The following is an 18393-nucleotide window of genomic DNA, read 5'->3' as shown; positions in this document are numbered from 1 at the left end:
CCAATGTAAGAAATGATAACTTCAACTTGCATCAATTATAAAGATCTGTACCAATGTAAGTCTATGGCTATATGATGTTTTGTTTAAGATCAACTTTAGTAATCTATCCAATATATTTCTTCCCTGTTCAAAATTATGACCATTTAAAAATGGTCCCTTAAAATGATCATCTATAATTTATAAAATAACAATAACCGTACACTCAAACCCAAGGGATCAGGATGACGACTCACCACAATTTCTTCCTGCTGAATAGGGGCAATGAGGATTTTTTTATAGGTGCAGGGAGGGGTAGGAAAATAAGAAAAATTGGTTAGACTTAAGAAAACTAGCTTTAGCATCTGTTATTTAGCCTCTGTATGCTTAGATGCTTCAGGGTTTATGTGAAGTTCTGGGATCTGTCTGAAAGGCTAGATGAACCAAGTCTATTGGGAATCAGCCCCAAGTTCTGAAGATGTTTTGAAAGCAAGTCTCTGGACAGCATCAGGAAGGAGGGGGCTGAAACACCATGTTGTTTTAGTATCCCTGAGGATGAATTTTGTTAGAGCTTCAAATTCTGCAATATATGAATTTACAACCAAAATTTTAGTACTATTAAGATATTGATATGGATTATGCCAGCTGCACAGATCAGGGAAGTATGAAATTTTGCTCGTTATTTGAGAAGCTGAAAGACAACTATCCTTTTATACAGCAAACCAATAGCCACCATCAAACTAAATAAGAGAAACTTGAAGCAATCCCACTAAAATCAGGGACTAGACAAGCCTGCCCACTCTCTCCCTATCTATTCAAAATAGTACTCAAAGTTCTAGCCAGGACAATTAGACAATAAAAGAAGATCAAAGGGATACACACTGGAAAGGAAGAAGTCAAGATATTACTATTTGCAGATGATATGATAGTATACTGAAGTGACTACAAAAATTCAACCAGAGTACTCTTACAGCTGATAAACAACTTCAGCAAAAAGGTTGGATGTAAAATTAACTCTGACAAATCAGTAGCCTGCCTCTACTCAAGGGATAAATGGGCTGAGAAAGAAATTAGAGACAGGACACCTTTCACAATAGTCACAAGTAATATAAAATATCTTGGTGCAACATTAACCAAGCAAGTGAAAGATCTGTATGACAAGAATTATAAGTCTCTGAAGAAAGGAAATGAAGAAGATCTGTGAAGATGGAAAGTTCTCCCATGTTCATGGATCAGCAGGTTTAACATAGTAAAAATGGCCATCTTACAAAAACCAATCTACAGATTCAATGCAATCCCCATCAAAATTCCCACTCAATTCATAATAGAGTTAGAAAGAGCAATTCTCAAATTCATTAGGAATAAAAAAAAACCCAGGATAGTGAAAATAATAAAACAATAAAGGAACTTCTAGGGGAATCACCATCACTGACCTCAAGCTGTGCCACAGAGTAATAGTAATAAAAACAGTATTGATACAGAGACAGATAGATAGATCAATGGAGTAGAATTGAAGATCCAAAATTAACTCACACAGTTGTGGTCCCCTTACCTTTGACAAAGAAGCCAAAACCATTCAGTGGAAAAAAGACAGCATATTCAACTAATGGTGCTATCTCAAGTGGCAGTTAGCATGGAGAATAATGCAAACTGATCTATTCTTATCTCCTTGTTCAAAACTCAAGTCCAAGTGGGTCAAAGACCTCTATGTATAACCAGATATATTGAATCCCATAGAATAAAAAGTGGGAAAGAGGCTGAAACACATTGGCACATTAGAAAATATCCTGAACAGAACCAATAGTTGATCTTAGAGCCAATAGCTCAGGCTCTAAGATCAACTATAGACAAATAGGATCTCATAAATTTGAAAATCTACAAAGCAAAGAACAGTGTAAATAGGCCAAAATGGCAACCTACAGATTGGGAAAAGATCTTTACCAATCTTACATCCGATAGAGGGCTAATATCCAAAATATACAAAGAAATCTGAAAGGTAGACTCCAGAGAACCAAATAACCCTATTAAAAATGGGGTACAGTGCTAAACAAAGAATTCTCAACTGAGCAATCTTGAATGGCTGAGAAGCAACTAAATAAATGTTCAACGTTTTTAGTTATTAGGAAAATGCAAATCAAAATGACCCTGAGATTCCACCTCACACCTGTCAGAATGACTGAGTTTCAAAACTCAGGTGACAGCAGATTCTGGCAAGGATGTGGAGAAAGAAGAACACTCTTCCATTGCTGGTGGGATTGTAAGCTGGTACAACCACTCTGGAAATCAGTCTGTTGGTTCCTCAGAAAATTGGACATACACTACCTGAGGACCCAGCTATTACATTCCTGGACATATATTCAAAAGATGTTCCAAAATATAACAAGGACACATACACCACTATGTTCATAGATGCCTTATTTATAGTAGCCAGAAACTGTAAACATCCCAGATGTACAGAGGAATGGATACAGAAAATGTAGTACAGCTTGAGATTGAGGATGATGATTCCCTCAGTATTTCTTTTATTGTTAACAATAGTTTTTGCTATCCTGTTTTTTTTTGTTATTCCAAATGGATTTGCAAATTGTTCTTTCTAACTCTATGAAGAGTTGAGTTGGAATGTTGATGGGGATTGCATTGAATCTGTAGTTTGCTTTTGGCAAGATGGCCATTTTTACTATATTAATCCTGCCAATTCATGAGCATAGGAGATCTTCCCATCTTCTTAGGTCTTCTTAGATTTTTTTCTTCATAGAAATCTTCATCTTCATACTTTAGTGACCCCAAAACTTCCACCAGAGAACTTGTAAACCTGGTAAACCACTACAGCAAAGTGGCCTGATATAAAATTAACTCAAACAAATCTGTATCCTTCCTCTACTCAAAGGATAAATGGGCTGAGAAAGAAATTATGGAAACAACACCCTTAAAAATAGTCACAAATAATATAAAATGGCTTGGTGTGAATCTAATGAAACAAGTGAAAGATCTGTATGACAATAACTTCAAGTCTCTGAAGAAAGAAATCAAATATCTCAGAAGATGAAAAGATCTTTCATGCTCCTGGGTTGGCAGAATTAATATAGTAAAAATGGCCATCTTTCCAAAATCAATCTACAGATTCAATTCAATTCCTATCAAAATTCCAACTCAATTCGTCATAGAGATAGAAAGCAATTTTCAAATTCATTTGGAATAACAGAAAACCCAGGATGGCGAGAACTATTTTCAACAATAAAAAAACTTCTGGAGGGATCACAATCCCTGATCTCAAGCTGTACTACAGAGCAATAGTATAAAACTGCATGGTATTGGTACAGAGATAGGCAAAAAGATCAATGGAATAGAATTGAAGACCCAGAAATGAATCCTCACATCTATGGTCACTTGAACTTTGACAAAGGAGCTGAAACAGTCTAGTGGAAAAATGACAGCATTTTCAACAAATGGTGCTGGTTCAATGGTGGTCAGCATGTAGAAGAATGCAAATCGATCCATTATTATCTCCTTGAACAAAGCTCAAGTCCAAGTGGATCAAGAACCTTCACATAAAACTAGATACACTAGTAGAAGAGAAGGTGGGAAGAACCTCAAATACTTGGGCACAGGGGAAAAGCTCCTGAACAGAACACCAATGGCTTATGCTCTAAGATCTAGAATTGACAATTGAGAGAAAACTGGAGGAGCTGAAAGGGTTTTGGCCACATGGGGAGAGCAACAATACCAACCAACCAGTGCTCCCAGTGTCTAAACCACCAGCCTGGGAGCACATAGGGAGGGACTCATGCCTCCAGCTGTATGTAGGGAAGGATGGCTTTGTTTGTCATCAGTGGGAGAGGAGGACCTTGGTCCCATGAAGGCTGGATGCCCCAGTGTGGGGAAATTCGAGGGCAGAGAGGTGGGTGTTGGTGGATGAGTAGATACACACCCTCATAAAAGTAGTAGGAGGGGAGATGGGATAAGGGGTTTCTTGGTGGGGGGAAATGGGGAAAAGGGATAACATCTAAAATGTAAATAAAATATTCAATAATAAAAAGAATATGTGCTTACTATATTTACAGATGGCTCATCTAATGGGAAGGCAGCTTAAGTAATTTGATCACATGTTCGTTCTCTAGATTTTCCCCTTGCTTCAGCACAAATAATTGAATTACATTGAGTAGATGATTTTTTAAAAATAATTTATTTATTTTTTTCAAATCGTAATTCATTCACATAGGGGTTATAAACACAGAAGGCAGGACGTGGGGAAGGGGATGACACTGGAATGTGGGTGTTCAGGGGGAATACAGATATCTTTCAGAACAGGGTATTGGCTGGGTGAAGGTTCAAGGGACAGATCACTATGACTCTGCCTATGATTCACTTGTCCTTATCTAAGTTGGTATTGTCTGCCAAGGCTACCTATTTACAAGGCCTATGACTACTCAGGCTGGTAAATTTTCATGAAAGCTGCCTGTTTACAATATGTAGCTGATGTTTTTGAAATGTTCAAAGGTCCAGCTTTTAATTTATATACTGATAGCCAATATACAGCTCATGGTTTACAATTGCTTGAAATGATTCATTTGTTAGATATTGCTAATTCTCGAAATTTGCAATTATTTATGCAACTCAGTTTAAGAGAATATACTGTTCCTTACTTTATAGGGAATTTAGGATCTCATTCAGGATTGCCTGAATGCCATAGTGAGGGCAATGCCAAAGAAGATTTGTATACTAGGGATTTTATAGGCCGTACACAGGGACAATTGGCCAAACAATCTCATTCTTTACGTCATCAAAACAGTAATAGCTTGAGGCAACAATTACATATCTCTAGAGAATATGCAGGTGAAATTGTAAAGACTGGTCCTCAGTTTCTTTGTGTACCACACAATGGTGTTAATCCTTGAGACTTGTACCTAATCAATTATTGTATATAGATGTTACTCACATTTCTGATTTTGGAAAATTAAAATATGTACATGTGACCATTGACATCTTCTCAAGCAACTGCTATAATAGAAGAAGCAATGAAAAATGTAATTATTCATTGCATATGTTCTTTTTGTATGCTGGGTGTTCCAAGTCAGATTAAAACATACAATCGACCTGGCTATTGCAGTGGAACATTTGAGACTTTCTGTTGACAATTTAATATTACCCATATTACTGAGATCCCTTATTATTCTCAAGGACAAGGCATTGTGGAAGGGACCTATGGAGCTTTAAAATAATATCCTCATAAATTAAAAAAAGGGATTTATATCTACATATATCAGAAAAGTATTTAAATCATGCTCTTTTTAAATCAAACATTTTAAAATTTGGTTGTTCATGGACTTTCAGCTGCTGAACATTTTTGGTATCCTCACATTTTCACTACGTATGCTTCAGTGAAACAGAAGGACCCTATGATAGGCAAATGGCATGGACCTGATCCTGTACTCATGGGGACTCATGCTTCTGCAATTGCTTTGACACAAACAATTAAGACAGCTACTTTTGTTAATCATTTGGCAAAAAATGTTACTAATGTTGTGAGTATTCAAGAGGATTTAGATAGGTATTTGGAGCAACAGATTGATGCTCTTTATAATACTATTCAAATTATTGGAGAGGAAGTTCAGAGTTTAAGAGTAAGAAGCCATCTTGAATATCGTGCTTTATACCAGTGGATTTGTGTCACTTCTAAAATTTACAATGATAGTCACTATAATTGCAAAAAGGTTCAAAGACACTTGCAGTGTATTTGGCATAATTCCAACATCTCTATGAATGTCTTAACTTCACATGCCAAGATTATCAATTTATAGAAAGCTGCTCCACTGAGCCTTGATGCTGCGGATATTGTTCATAAAATTATTCATGGCTTGAGGTCAGTATTTCTATCTTGGTCAAGCTCAAGAATTGCATATAGTGCTTGATTACTCTAGCCCTTCTTGTCCTGGGAATGCTTTTATTTCTGCCCATTGTGATAAAAATTGCCTTTAACAACATCAATATTTTGGCCACCAAAATACATGGCTTAAAATTAAAAATCTCCAAACAAAGTAATTAATTTAACAGGCTTGCAGTCAGTGATGGGTAAGATTCTACACAAATGAATTGCTTTTGAAAATGCATATTCCATGATGTGTATAGATGGCATTCATATAAGAGCAACCTAAGACAAATGCAGTCTTTTTTTATGAAATTAAAATCTGGAGGTGTGGTGAACTTTTGGATTCTAGGAAATTCTAGGAATTTGGCAGGAATTTGATAGTGGGCTAGTAGACAGAAGTAAGCTCAATCTAGTATTTGACTTTGGGCTAGGACTAGGAAGTAGGCTCAAGGCAAATACAGCTGAGGAATGTATTCTTGTGTCTTGAGAAGACTTTTTAAGACCTTGAATACAGTAATCATGGGACCTTCTGTGTAAGCTTTGTTTGTTCCTTAACTATCCTAACTATGCTTTGTTTGTTCTTTTTTTTATTTTTTTTTATTTATTTTTATTTATTTTATCTTTTCTTTTTTTATTGGATATTTTATTTACATTTCATATGTTATCCCCTTACCCCATCCCCCACCCACCCGGGAACCCCCCATCCCCTTACCCCTCCTCCTTCTTCTCTGTGGATGTAACCCCCACCTACCCCCCCACTCCCACTTCCCCACCCTCAAAATTCCCACCCCCTGGGGCGTCCAGCCTTCATGAGGTCAAGGATCTCATCTTCCACCTGTGCCCGGCAGGGCCCTCTACTCTTACATATTCAGCTGAAGCTCTGGATCCCTCCATAAGTGCTCCCAGGCTGGTGGTTAGGACCCTGGGAGCTGTGGTTGGTTGGTATTGTTGCTCTCCTCATGGTGCCAGAAACCCTTTCAGCTCCTTCAGTCCTCACTCAAACTCCTCCATTGAGAACCTCATGATCAGTTCAATGGCTAGTTGTGAGCATCTGCCTCTGAATATGTCAGACTCTTGAAGGCCTCTGAGGAGACATCCATATCAGGCCCTTATCGGCATGCACTTCCTGACTTCCACATCAGCATCTACCATTGGCGACTGCATATGGGGTGGATACTCAGGTGCAAAGGTCTTCAAATGGCCCCTCCTTCAGTTTCTGTCCCTCACTTTGTCTCCATGTTTGCTCCCTTGAGTATTTTGTTGCTCCTTCTAAGAAGAACTGAATCACCCCCACTTGGTCTTCCTTTTTTATGAGCTTCATGTGGCCTGTGAGTTGCATCTTGGGCATTTCCAGGTTCTGGGCTAATATCCAATAATCAGTGAGTGAATACCATGTGTGTTCTTTTGTGGTTGGCTTACTTCACTCAGGATGATAATTTCTAGTTCCATCCATTTACCTAGGAACCTCTCGAATTCATTGTTTTTAATAGCTGAGTAATACTCCATTGTGTAAATATACCACATTTTTTGGATCCATTCCTCAGTTGAAGGACATCTGGGTTCTTTCCAGCTCCTGGCTATTATAAATAAGGCTGCTATGAACATAGTTGAGCATATGTCCTTGTTATATGTTCGAGCATCTTCTGGGTATATGCCTAGGAGTGGTATAGCTGGATCCTCAGGTAATGCTATGTCCAATTTTCTGAGGAACCGCCAGACTGATTTCCAAAGTGGTTGCACCATCTTGCAGTCCCACCAACAATGGAGGAGTGTTCCTCTTTCTCCACACCCTCGCCAGCATCTACTATCACCTGAGTTCTTAATCTTAGCCATTCTGACTGGTGTGAGATGGAATCTCAGAGTTGTTTTGATTTGCATTTCCCTGATGACTAAGGACATTGAACATTTCTTTAGGTGCTTCTCGGCCATTCGAGTTTCTTCCATTGAAAATTCTTTGTTAAGCTCTATACCCCATTTTTTAATAGGGTAATTTGGTTGTCTGGTGTCTACTTTCTTGAGTTCTTTGTATATATTGGATATTAGCCCTCTATCAGATGTAAGATTGGTAAAGATCTTTTCCCAATTTGTTGGTTGTCGTTTTGTCCTATTGACAGTGTCCTTTGCCTTACAGAAACTTTGCAATTTTATGAAGTTCCATTTGTCAATTCTTGATCTTAGAGCATATGCCATTGGTGTTCTGTTCAGGAACTTTTCTCCTGTGCCCAAGTATTCGAGGGTCTTCCCCACCTTCTCTTCTATTAGTTTCAGTGTATCTGGTTTTATGTGGAGGTCCGTTATCCACTTAGACTTGAGCTTTGTACAAGGAGATAAGAATGGATCAATTTTCATTCTTCTACATGTTGTCCTCCAGTTGAACCAGCACCATTTGTTGAAAATGCTGTCCTTTTTCCACTGGACAGTTTTAGCTCCTTTGTCAAAGATCAAGTGACCATAGGAGTGTGTGTTCATTTCTGGGTCTTCAATTCTATTCCATTGATCTTCCTGCCTGTCTCTGTACCAATACCAGGTAGTTTTTATCATTATTGCTCTGTAGTACAGCTTGAGGTCAGGAATGGTGATTCCTCTAGAGGTTCTTTTATTGTTGAGAATAGTTTTCGCTATCCTGGGTTTTTTGTTGTTCCATATGAATTTGAGAATTTCCTTTTCTAACTCTGTGAAGAATTGAGTTGGGATTTTAATGGGGATTGCATTGAATCTGTAGATTGCTTTTGGCAAGATGGCCATTTTTATTATATTAATCCTGCCAATCCATGAGCATGGGAGATCTTTCCATCTTCTGAGATCTTCTTCAATTTCTTTCTTCAGGGACTTGAAGTTCTTGTCGTACAGGTCTTTCACTTGCTTGGTTAGATTCACACCAAGGTATTTCATATTATTTGCAACTATTGTGAAGGGTGTCATTTCCCTAATTTCTTTTTCAGTCTGTTTATCTTTCATGTAGAGGAAGGCTACTGATTTGTTTGAGTTGATTTTATAACCAGCCACTTTGCTGAAGTTGTTTATCAGGTTTAAGAGTTCTCTGGTGGAAGTTTGGGGGTCACTTAAGTATACTATCATATCATCTGCAAATAGCGATATTTTGACTTCTTCCTTTCCTATTTGTATCCCTTTGACTTCTTTTTGTTGTCTAATTGCTCTGGCTAGGACTTCCAGTACTATATTGAATAGGTAGGGGGAGAGTGGGCAGCCTTGTCTAGTCCCTGATCTTAGTGGGATTGCTTCAAGTTTCTCTCCATTTAGCTTGATATTGGCTACTGGTTTGCTGTAAATTGCTTTTACTATGTTTAGGTATGGGCCTTGAATTCCTGATCTTTCCAAGACTTTTATCATGAAGGGATGTTGAATTTTATCAAATTCTTTCTCAGCATCTAGTGAGATGATCATGTGGTTTTTTTCTTTGAGTTTGTTTATATAGTGGATTACATTGATGGATTTCTGAATATTGAACCATCCCTGCATTCCTGGGATAAAACCTACTTGATCATGATGGATGATTGTTTTGATGTGTTCTTGGATTCGGTTTGCTAGAATTTTATTGAGTATTTTTGCATCGATGTTCATAAGGGAGATTGGTCTGAAGTTCTCTTTCTTTGTCGGGTCTTTGTGGGGTTTGGGTATGAGTGTAATTGTAGCTTCATAGAACGAATTGGGTAGTGTTCCTTCTGTTTCTATTTTGTGGAATAGTTTGAAGAGAATTGGTATTAGGTCTTCCTTGAAGGTCTGATAAAATTCAGCACTAAAACCATCTGGTCCTGGGCTTTTTTTAGTGGGGAGACTTTTAATGACTGCTGCTATTTCCCTAGGGGTTATGGGACTATTTAGATGGTTTATCTGCTCCTGGTTTAACTTTGGGACCTGGTATCTGTCTAGGAAATTGTCCATTTCATCCAGGTTTTCCAGTTTTGTTGAGTATAGGCCTTTGTAGTAGGATCTGATGATTTTTTAAACTTCTTCAGTTTCTGTTGTTATGTCTCCCTTTTCAGTTCTGATTTTATTAATTTGGATACTGTCTCTGTGCCCTCTGGTTAATCTGGCTAAGGTTTTATCTATCTTGTTGATTTTCTCAAAGAACCAGCTCCTGGTTTTATTGATATTTTGTATTGTTCTTTCTGTTTCTATTTGGTTGATTTCAGCCCTGAGTTTGATTATTTCCTGCCTTCTACTCCTCCTGGGTGTATTTGCTTCTTTTTGTTCTAGAGCTTTTAGTTGTGCAGTCAACTTGTTAGTGTGTGCTCTTTCCAGTTTCTTTTTGTAGGCACTTAGAGCTATGAGTTTTCCTCTTAGCACTGCCTTCATGGAGTCCCACAAGTTTTGGTATGATGTGTCTTCATTTTCATTGAATTCTAAAAAGTCTTTAATTTCTTTCTTTATTTCTTCCTTGACCAAGTCATCATTGAGTAGAGAGTTGTTCAGTTTCCATGTGCATGTGGGTTTTCCATTGGTTTGTCATTATTAAAGACCAGCCTTATTCCGTGGTGATCCGATAAGATGCAAGGGATTATTTCAATCTTTTTGTATCTGTAGAGGGTTGTTTTGTGACCAATTATATGGTCTATTTTGGAGAAGGTGCCATGAGGTGCTGAGAAAAAGGTATATTCTTTTGTTTTAGGATGAAATGTTCTATAGATGTCTGTTAAGTCCATTTGGTTCATAACTTCTGTTAATGTCAAAGTGTCTCGGTTTAGTTTCTGTTTCCATGATCTGTCCATTGCTGAGAGTGGGGTGTTTAAATCCCCCACTATTATTGTATGAGGTGTAATGTGTGTTTTGAGCTTTAGTAAAGTTTCTTTTATGTATGTAGGTGCCCTTGCATTTGGAGCATAGATGTTCAGAATTGAGAGTTCACCTTGGTAGATTTTTCCTTTGATGAGTATGAAGTGTCCTTCCTTATCTTTTTTGATTAATTTTGGATGAAAGTCGATTTTATTTGATATTAGAATGGCTACTCCAGCTTGTTTCTTGGGACCATTGGCTTGGAAAATTGTTTTCCACCCTTTTATTCTGAGGTAGTGTCTGTCTTTGTCACTGAGGTGCGTTTCTTGTATGCAGCAAAATTCTGGGTCTTGTTTGTGTATCCAGTCTGATAGTCTGCATCTTTTTATTGGGGAATTGAGACCATTGATGTTAAGAGATATTAAGGAAAAATGATTGTGGCTTCCTGTTATTTTTGCTATTAGAGGTAAAGTTATGTTTGTATAGTTATCTTCTTTTGGGGTTGTTGGAAGATTACTTCCTTGCTTTTTCTGCTTTGTTTGTTCTTTATCTACTTTGTTTATGCCTTAGAACTGACCATATTATTGACATGTACTTAAAATGATATAAAAGCAGACTGGAAAAAATAAACCTGCATGAACTTCTGGACTGCCTGGGGTAATCCTAAAGTATTGTCTAATTGTCTTTTTCTGTTTAATCCTCTGTCTCTGCTTGGAGAATCCTTTGGCTGAGTGAGCTGTCTTGTCACCGTATTACTTCTTGTTCCTTCCAATATTAACAAAAAATTCATCCCCTTGCCTTGAGTTTCAAGTGTATCCCCTCTTATCCTTCCATGTGTCAGCAGGCCAGAGATATGCCAGCAGACCCTGGACTGATTTGAGTCTGCCTGACAGGCCAGCTGTCACAGAAGCAGTCAAAATGGCTCTGGACATCCTGGCATCCTGTTTTTATTTTATACAAGTGAAAAGTTTCTCAGCTATTGTTGCAGAACGAGTGTGTGTGTCTTAGGCATCCCTTGAAGAGCTGTGAAACTTACCTGCCTTCACAAACATGAATCCTGGCATTCATGCCCTATCTTAGGTTGATCCACCTCTGAGAGAATCTTACCTGTCTTTGACTATGATTATCTACAATAGGGGGATGTTACCCATTAGGTTACAGTTTTGAGCCGAATATGATGGAATTATGCACAGATATTTAGAAAGGAACCAAAGCTACACTTAATCACAAGGGTTAAGAGGCATAATCCTACAACCATTACAGTGACAAAGGCATGTATACTGAGAAGTTCAAATGAGTAAAGGAAGAGCAGGAAGGCATATTCTTTCTTAATTGCCCTAGCCATTCAGAGACAATCTTTGTAGTATTGAATTGTAGGGCTTTAGTATCTTTTAGATTCAAATTTTCTTGATGCAATTAAATTAGATCTATGGAAACATTAGCTTCATGCCAAATACCTTTAAGATGCACACATATCCAGACCCAACCTAGCTGGCTTTCATTATACTCTTTAGGAGTAATACACTCCATTGGTATTCTACATGACATTTCAAAGGTTTTCTTACCTTTAGCCCATCAACTTCATCTCCTAATGACTTCACTACCTCATACAATGGATTTATCTTTTGTTCTAACTTACTATCCTTATTTTCTTTCATTTCTAAGTCAAGGTGACATTCTTAGACTAATCATTAACAAAATGAAGCGTTTGAATAAACTGAGAAAACATTAATGTAGAAGCAGTAGCAGTAGCCATAATAGACTCTGTATCAAGAATTCCAGCAGTGATCAATCCAACCATTTTTTTATGTCTACCCAAAGCTTTTTGAATTTCATGCAACACTTGCAAACCTCTCTCTGTATACCAATGTCCTAAAACATTGACTGGAAGCATATCAAATGAAGATTGAAGAAGTTCTATAACAGAAATTCATTGTACAATGTCAGATACACAATTCATCAAGCTACAGCCATAGCTAGTTATATTGAATCTAAACCTGTAGGTAATAGTGTTAATTTTCCCTACCAACAACACATACAATGGGGAAACATAAGTTAGTACATTTCCCACTGATATCAATCTGAACACAGTGTTCCATCTCTGTTTGTAGTTGTATTAGTTGGCCTAATATCTCCTAAATACACATGCATAGTGGTCCTATGTCTGACCACCAAGTCTTCTAAACAGTCCTTTTTGGCAGGCATCTGAGTTTGTTTGAAAATTGTCCTTTGTTGCTCCTATCTGATAGCTCTCCTCAAGTTGTCATCAGGAAGCAGCTCATCATCATTAGCATCAGCATGCGCATGAGCATGAGCATCATCATGAGCATGAGCATCAGCATGAGCATCAGCATGAGCATCAGCATGAGCATCAACATGAGTATCATGATGAGCATGAGCATGAGCATCAGCATGAGTATCATCATGAGTATGAGCATGAGCATCAAAATCAGCATGAGAATGAGCATGAGCATGAGCATCAGCATGAGCATGAGCATGAGCATGAGCATGAGCATCAGCATCAGCATGAGCATCAGCATCAGCATGAGCATGAGTATCAGCATGATCATCAGCATCAGCATCAGCATCATTTTTCAGTCAGGTCAATTGCTTTTTTCTCATGGCACACCAAACTCTCTGGAAGACACCTGGCACTTTCAGCATCCAGTGGAAAAACACAAATGTGCCTTTCACCCAGCCTTGAGCAGGCCAGAAAGTCCTTGTTTACTACAACAGATATAATAATAGGACCTAGTTGGAATTTCCCACCTTGGCTGCATGTACAACCTCCTACAGGAACTTAGAAGAATAGACTTCACCCTGAGCTTGCCTTGAGACATCTCCTGTAACAAAGGATGGGTTCCCCCACCTACCTCTGGTTGTGACCAAGGATCGGTTTCTCCACCCATCAGCTGAAGCAAGAATGGGTTCAGTGGGGCTTTCCCTTTAAATTAGAAAAGCTGAATATTAAACTTTGAGCCTTGGTCAGAAAACTGTTTTGGCTTCATGCTTCTCTTGCCTCTCCATCCCCCCCTTTTCATTTCCAGCCTCCTTTCAGGTGAACTCAGTTCATTCATGGCTGCAGGCAGCAACAGGTGGCACCTGAATGAGGGACCTGAAGATGGGGGACCGGCTGAGAAACGCTGTAGTAGGTGGAGCGCCACAGAAAATGGAAAAACAAGAATATCCCATACTTGGTAAGCAATGAAAATATTGATTCTAGCATTAGCTATGTTTCGGAGTCTGTGTTGCAGGAAGTGTGTTTAAGGGAATACGGTCTAGGCTGAATAGGTGTTGACCCAACACCAACTTCATCTAGGGGGTGACAGTGAAGCATGGGACAGAAGAAGTCTAAACAGGCATTCGTCTGCAGCCTAAGTGCTGACTCAGGTGAGAGGAGCAGGGTTAGAAGGAGTTTGGAAATTAAGAAAGCAGGGCACTGAGGCGTAACTGTCAATAGCCACTGCTACACCTCCTCAAGAAAGAGATGAAGGATTAGACCTTGAATATGAGAGAGAGAAAGGGTTTCAGAAAAGCAGTTGTTTTCTTAGGGCTGCATCAGCAAAAAAGAAGGAAAAAGCTATTTCAGGGCTCTCCTAGGAACAGGAGAAAATCAGGAGACATTTTGCTTTCTTTCTGGCTTCTGCTGGAGAAATCCTTAGTTCTGCTTCCTCTGTCTATTGTCTGTTCTTGCTGTCCCAATGTGTCCATGTGTGTCAATTGTCTGTTTTTGTTTTGTTGTTTGAACGATTCATGATTCTATGAATCATGAATGAACATGATTTTATGATTCATGTTCAAAAGAAAAAAAATGGTTAAACTTTACCCGCTAGCTATCCACCCCTTGATTTAGTTTAACATAAGTTGCTCTTAAAAGGTCCAACAGATTTTGGCTTCAATGATAAGAAAGCTGAGAGTTGTTTTTCCTAGAAAAATCTCTGAGACAGGGTGCTTTTCTCTTGAAATTACAGCTAGGAAAAGTAAGAAGATTTTTTTAGTCTGATGTGTAGCCACTTCACTTTTGTTTCTGACTGGTTTTAAAAGTATAAATATGTTCTGCATGTCTTGGTTATGGATTATTGGCCTATAAGTTATTTGGTATGATGAAAAATTTGCAACTTTGGGAACAGAAAGTTGGCTAAACTAAAACCTTCGACCATCGATGTGACTCGTCTCACATCAGTGTTTTGGGGTTGTGAACTTGTCTAAGACCCCCCATAATTAGACATCCAAATTCAAAATTCACATAGTTGGGATTGATCATAAGATGCCTTCTCTAACTAAACAGAGAAGGGGGAGATGCCAGAAGCCAGGACCCTCGCCCTTACCCTCACCCCCTACCTTTCCCCACCTGCACAATGTCCTCTGAAGCTTGGCAACTGCAAGATCCTGCTTAGCAACTGCAGATAGACTCAAAGCAGTGTACCATATCATCTTAAGAATAGCAGGGAGACCATAACTCAAGCAGTGTACCATATCTTCTGAAGAACAGCAGGTAGATCATAATTCAAGGCAGTGTACCGTATAGACCATGACATGTTTCAAGGCACAGGCCAAGAAGATTTTGTACTTTTCCACCATCTGGCCCCTCTTACCCCCTCCCCTTGTGAAACATGCTATAAAAAAGCATTTCATGTTCAAAAATAAATAAATTATTAAAAAAAAAAAAAAGAAAAAAAAAAAAAGAAAGTTGGCTTAAAACTGGTAGCTCAGAGTTAGAGTTATTCGAAAACCAGGTGTATAGAGATAGGAATTAAAACAATGTCTTTTTAATGAGATAATAAAAGCTGCACTATCATGCATTCATATCTAAGAACTGGCAGTCAAACTTTGTAACATAAAAGTAATGCACTTGGTATTGATTTTAGAGAAAATGGATTGTTTATATTGTTAAAAATTGGTTTTGTTTCCCAAAATTATGGTTTACTCTAATTTCCAAAAGAAACTTAAAAATATAGTTAAACTGCCAGTATCCCATTGAGTGGAGTTGGCAGTTCAATCATGAGCTTGGGATTTTTTTTCACTCACCCATGTTTATAGAGAAGAGGATATAGCAAGTAGAGTTGAATAAATGTGTTAAAAACAGTTGTGGCACAGTACAGGCCGGCAGGAAAGATAGTCTTTGTGCCAGGCCTCAGGAAATAGGCACAGTTTAAGAAAATTTACATTTGAATTAAGACAATGCACAGAGTGGGCTCAGCAGAAGCTTGCTATGGTCATCCTGACCATCCCCTAGAAATGTGTTTTCTGGAATTTGTTTATTGCCTTGCTTGTTCCTTGGGGGTCCGGGGGAGACGTTAGCCTCAGACCCAAAGACATTCACAACAAACAGCTTATGGGCCAGGAATTATAGATAATGATTATGCTGGGGAAATTAAAATTATGCCTGCTTCTCTCCATAGCATTACAGCTGTGCCTGTTAGTAAAAGAATTTCTCAAAGAGTAATGGAGGACAAGATTGGTCTTTTTTTTTTTTTAATCAAGTCGTAATTTTTACTTATTCACACAGGGGTTATAAACACAAAAAGGCAGGAAGTGGGGAAGGGGATGACACTGGAGTGTAGGTGTTCAGGGGGAGTACAGATATCTTTCAGAACAGGGTATCGGCTGGATGAAGGTTCAGGGGACAGGTCACTATGACTCTGCCTATGATTCACTTGTCCTTATCTAAGTTGGTACTACCCACCAAGGCTATCCATTTACAAGGTCCATGACTACTCAGGCTGATAAATTTCCACAAAAGCTGCCTGTTTACAGTAGCTTATAGCCATCTGTTTCAATGTTTTTTCACAGAGCCCCAAGACTTTGTGTTAGCATGTATGTATGTCAGGCCTATTGCTGGTTTTAGGCCTATGGCTGATTTTAGGCCTTCAGTGTATAAGCAGGGCTGCCCCTGACATCTCCTCCCTTCTCTAAGTATAGAAGGGCTGTGGCAATTCTAATCTTGTGAAGGTGGGGATAGAGGCCTGACCTCCAGTAATTGAAGGGGACCTTGTAATGGCTCCGGTCCTCCTGTCGTTGTCCAGTGAGGCATGAGGGCCATACCCGTCCCAATGTCTTTTTCTTGGAGAGGGGATACTTTTAACACCAATCCCTTTTCAGTCAGCCTTGTCCCTCAGGGAACTCAGAAAGATATTTTTAACTTTTGTTTATATTCCTTTGCAGTGGCTAGCCTTGCAGTCTAAGCAAGAATTCAGATCGCCAGTCACAGGGGGTTCTGGGTGGTCCTTCTTTGCTTAGTCTAGGGATAGAAGTCCCTTCTTTTAGGTTGGGTGGTGATGGGTTTTGGAAACACCCTGGATAGAGTAACAACCTCATCTTGAGTCTCCTGGTCTTCCATAGCTAACTTATGATAATGTATCTGAATAGATTTTGCTATTAAATTATCTGTCTGTTGTTTCTCAAGGTTAGTCAGCCTATTTAAGGCCCAGGGACCAAAATAAATAAGCAAAAATAACATAATTGATGGTGCCAAGATGGGAGGAAGTAGGGTTGACAACCATGGAGAGGTTGAAAACCAATTCTTGTGCCAGCTCTTATCTTTCTCTTTCTCTTCTTTGTCTTTTCTCAGGGCCTTCTCTGACCTTTTTCATGCTCTCTGCCCTGCTGCGCTCTCCCCCGGTGGCATTTAGGGCCCAGAGCAGAGATATGAGAGTCTTACACAAACACCCGCTGAGATCTGACTAGTTCATTCCTGCCCAAACACCAAGCTTTCTGCACCCACTTCTACGATGATCTCCACCTCCCTGAGACATCTGCTCCAGACAAGAGATGTAGACAACTCCAAGCCCGCACACTCCCTAGGCACACGAGACACCATCTCCCTCTGGTTAGTGGTGGACAATATACACAAAGCCAGCTCAGAAGCTCTCCTCGATGACGCCTGCGAAAACCGTGAGTTACACCTCTGTCCACCCACCCTCTACCTCCTCCCTCCTTCTCGTGCTCGTGGCTAACGTCTTTCCTCTAATTGTTAACTACAATCTAACTTCCGCCTAATTCAAAAAACTAAGTTTCTCTCTCCACGTGTTCCCCACAAAATGGCAGAGACCCCTTAATCTCCATTCTTTACCCCTCCCCCCCCCAAAAATCTGTCATGCTCTGCCTGCCAAAAGGTTTACCCCTCCCCCAGAGGTCAGCCTTTTGCGCTCTGCCTGCTGGCTTCTCAAGAACAATGAAACTTCTTCCCTGAGAGCTGCTACATGCTGCCTGCCAACAGAAGTTCTCCCCTCCCCCTCTAACTGAGAACAGCCATCAGCTTCTCCCAAGAACTACTCTTTTCTGGCCTCCAGGTGTCTCCCCACTATGGCTCAGTCTTACTCAGCCTTTCACTCCTTCTGACTCTGTTATCAAACTTCTATGTTTCTTGCTTTAAACTTTTCTTCAAAGTTAGCCTTTCTTTTCTCTAAGAAAAACAAAGAGAGGAATGCCCTGGCTTCTAACAGGCCCCCTCCCCCACTGATTTTAAACCCTTCACTAATAATTTTCTCCCAAACAGAGATACCTACAGCAACGTTTGTGCTTTTCAACCAAAAAAATTTTCACTTTTTGTTTATATGTCTCCTTTTCTCTCTAACACCCATGATGTATTCCCAACATTTTTTTTCAACTTTTAAAATTTCTTCAAGGTTTGAAAGTCATCTAAATCTATTTCCACAGGTTAAATCAACATGCTGACCACCACCTTTTAGCTTTTAATTAACAACTAATTTTCCTTCACAGACAAACTGTGGACTATTACCCCAGTATAATTAACACAATGTTTTCTCCTTCAGCCATCCAATTTCCTCAAACACCTTTGGCTTTCCAAGAGTGAT

Source organism: Grammomys surdaster, unplaced genomic scaffold (genome assembly GCF_004785775.1).
Source record: "Grammomys surdaster isolate TR1022 unplaced genomic scaffold, NIH_TR_1.0 126109, whole genome shotgun sequence".
NCBI lineage: Eukaryota > Metazoa > Chordata > Mammalia > Rodentia > Muridae > Grammomys > Grammomys surdaster.
The sequence above is the reverse complement of the archived record's forward strand: the minus strand, read 5'-3'. Positions refer to the sequence as shown.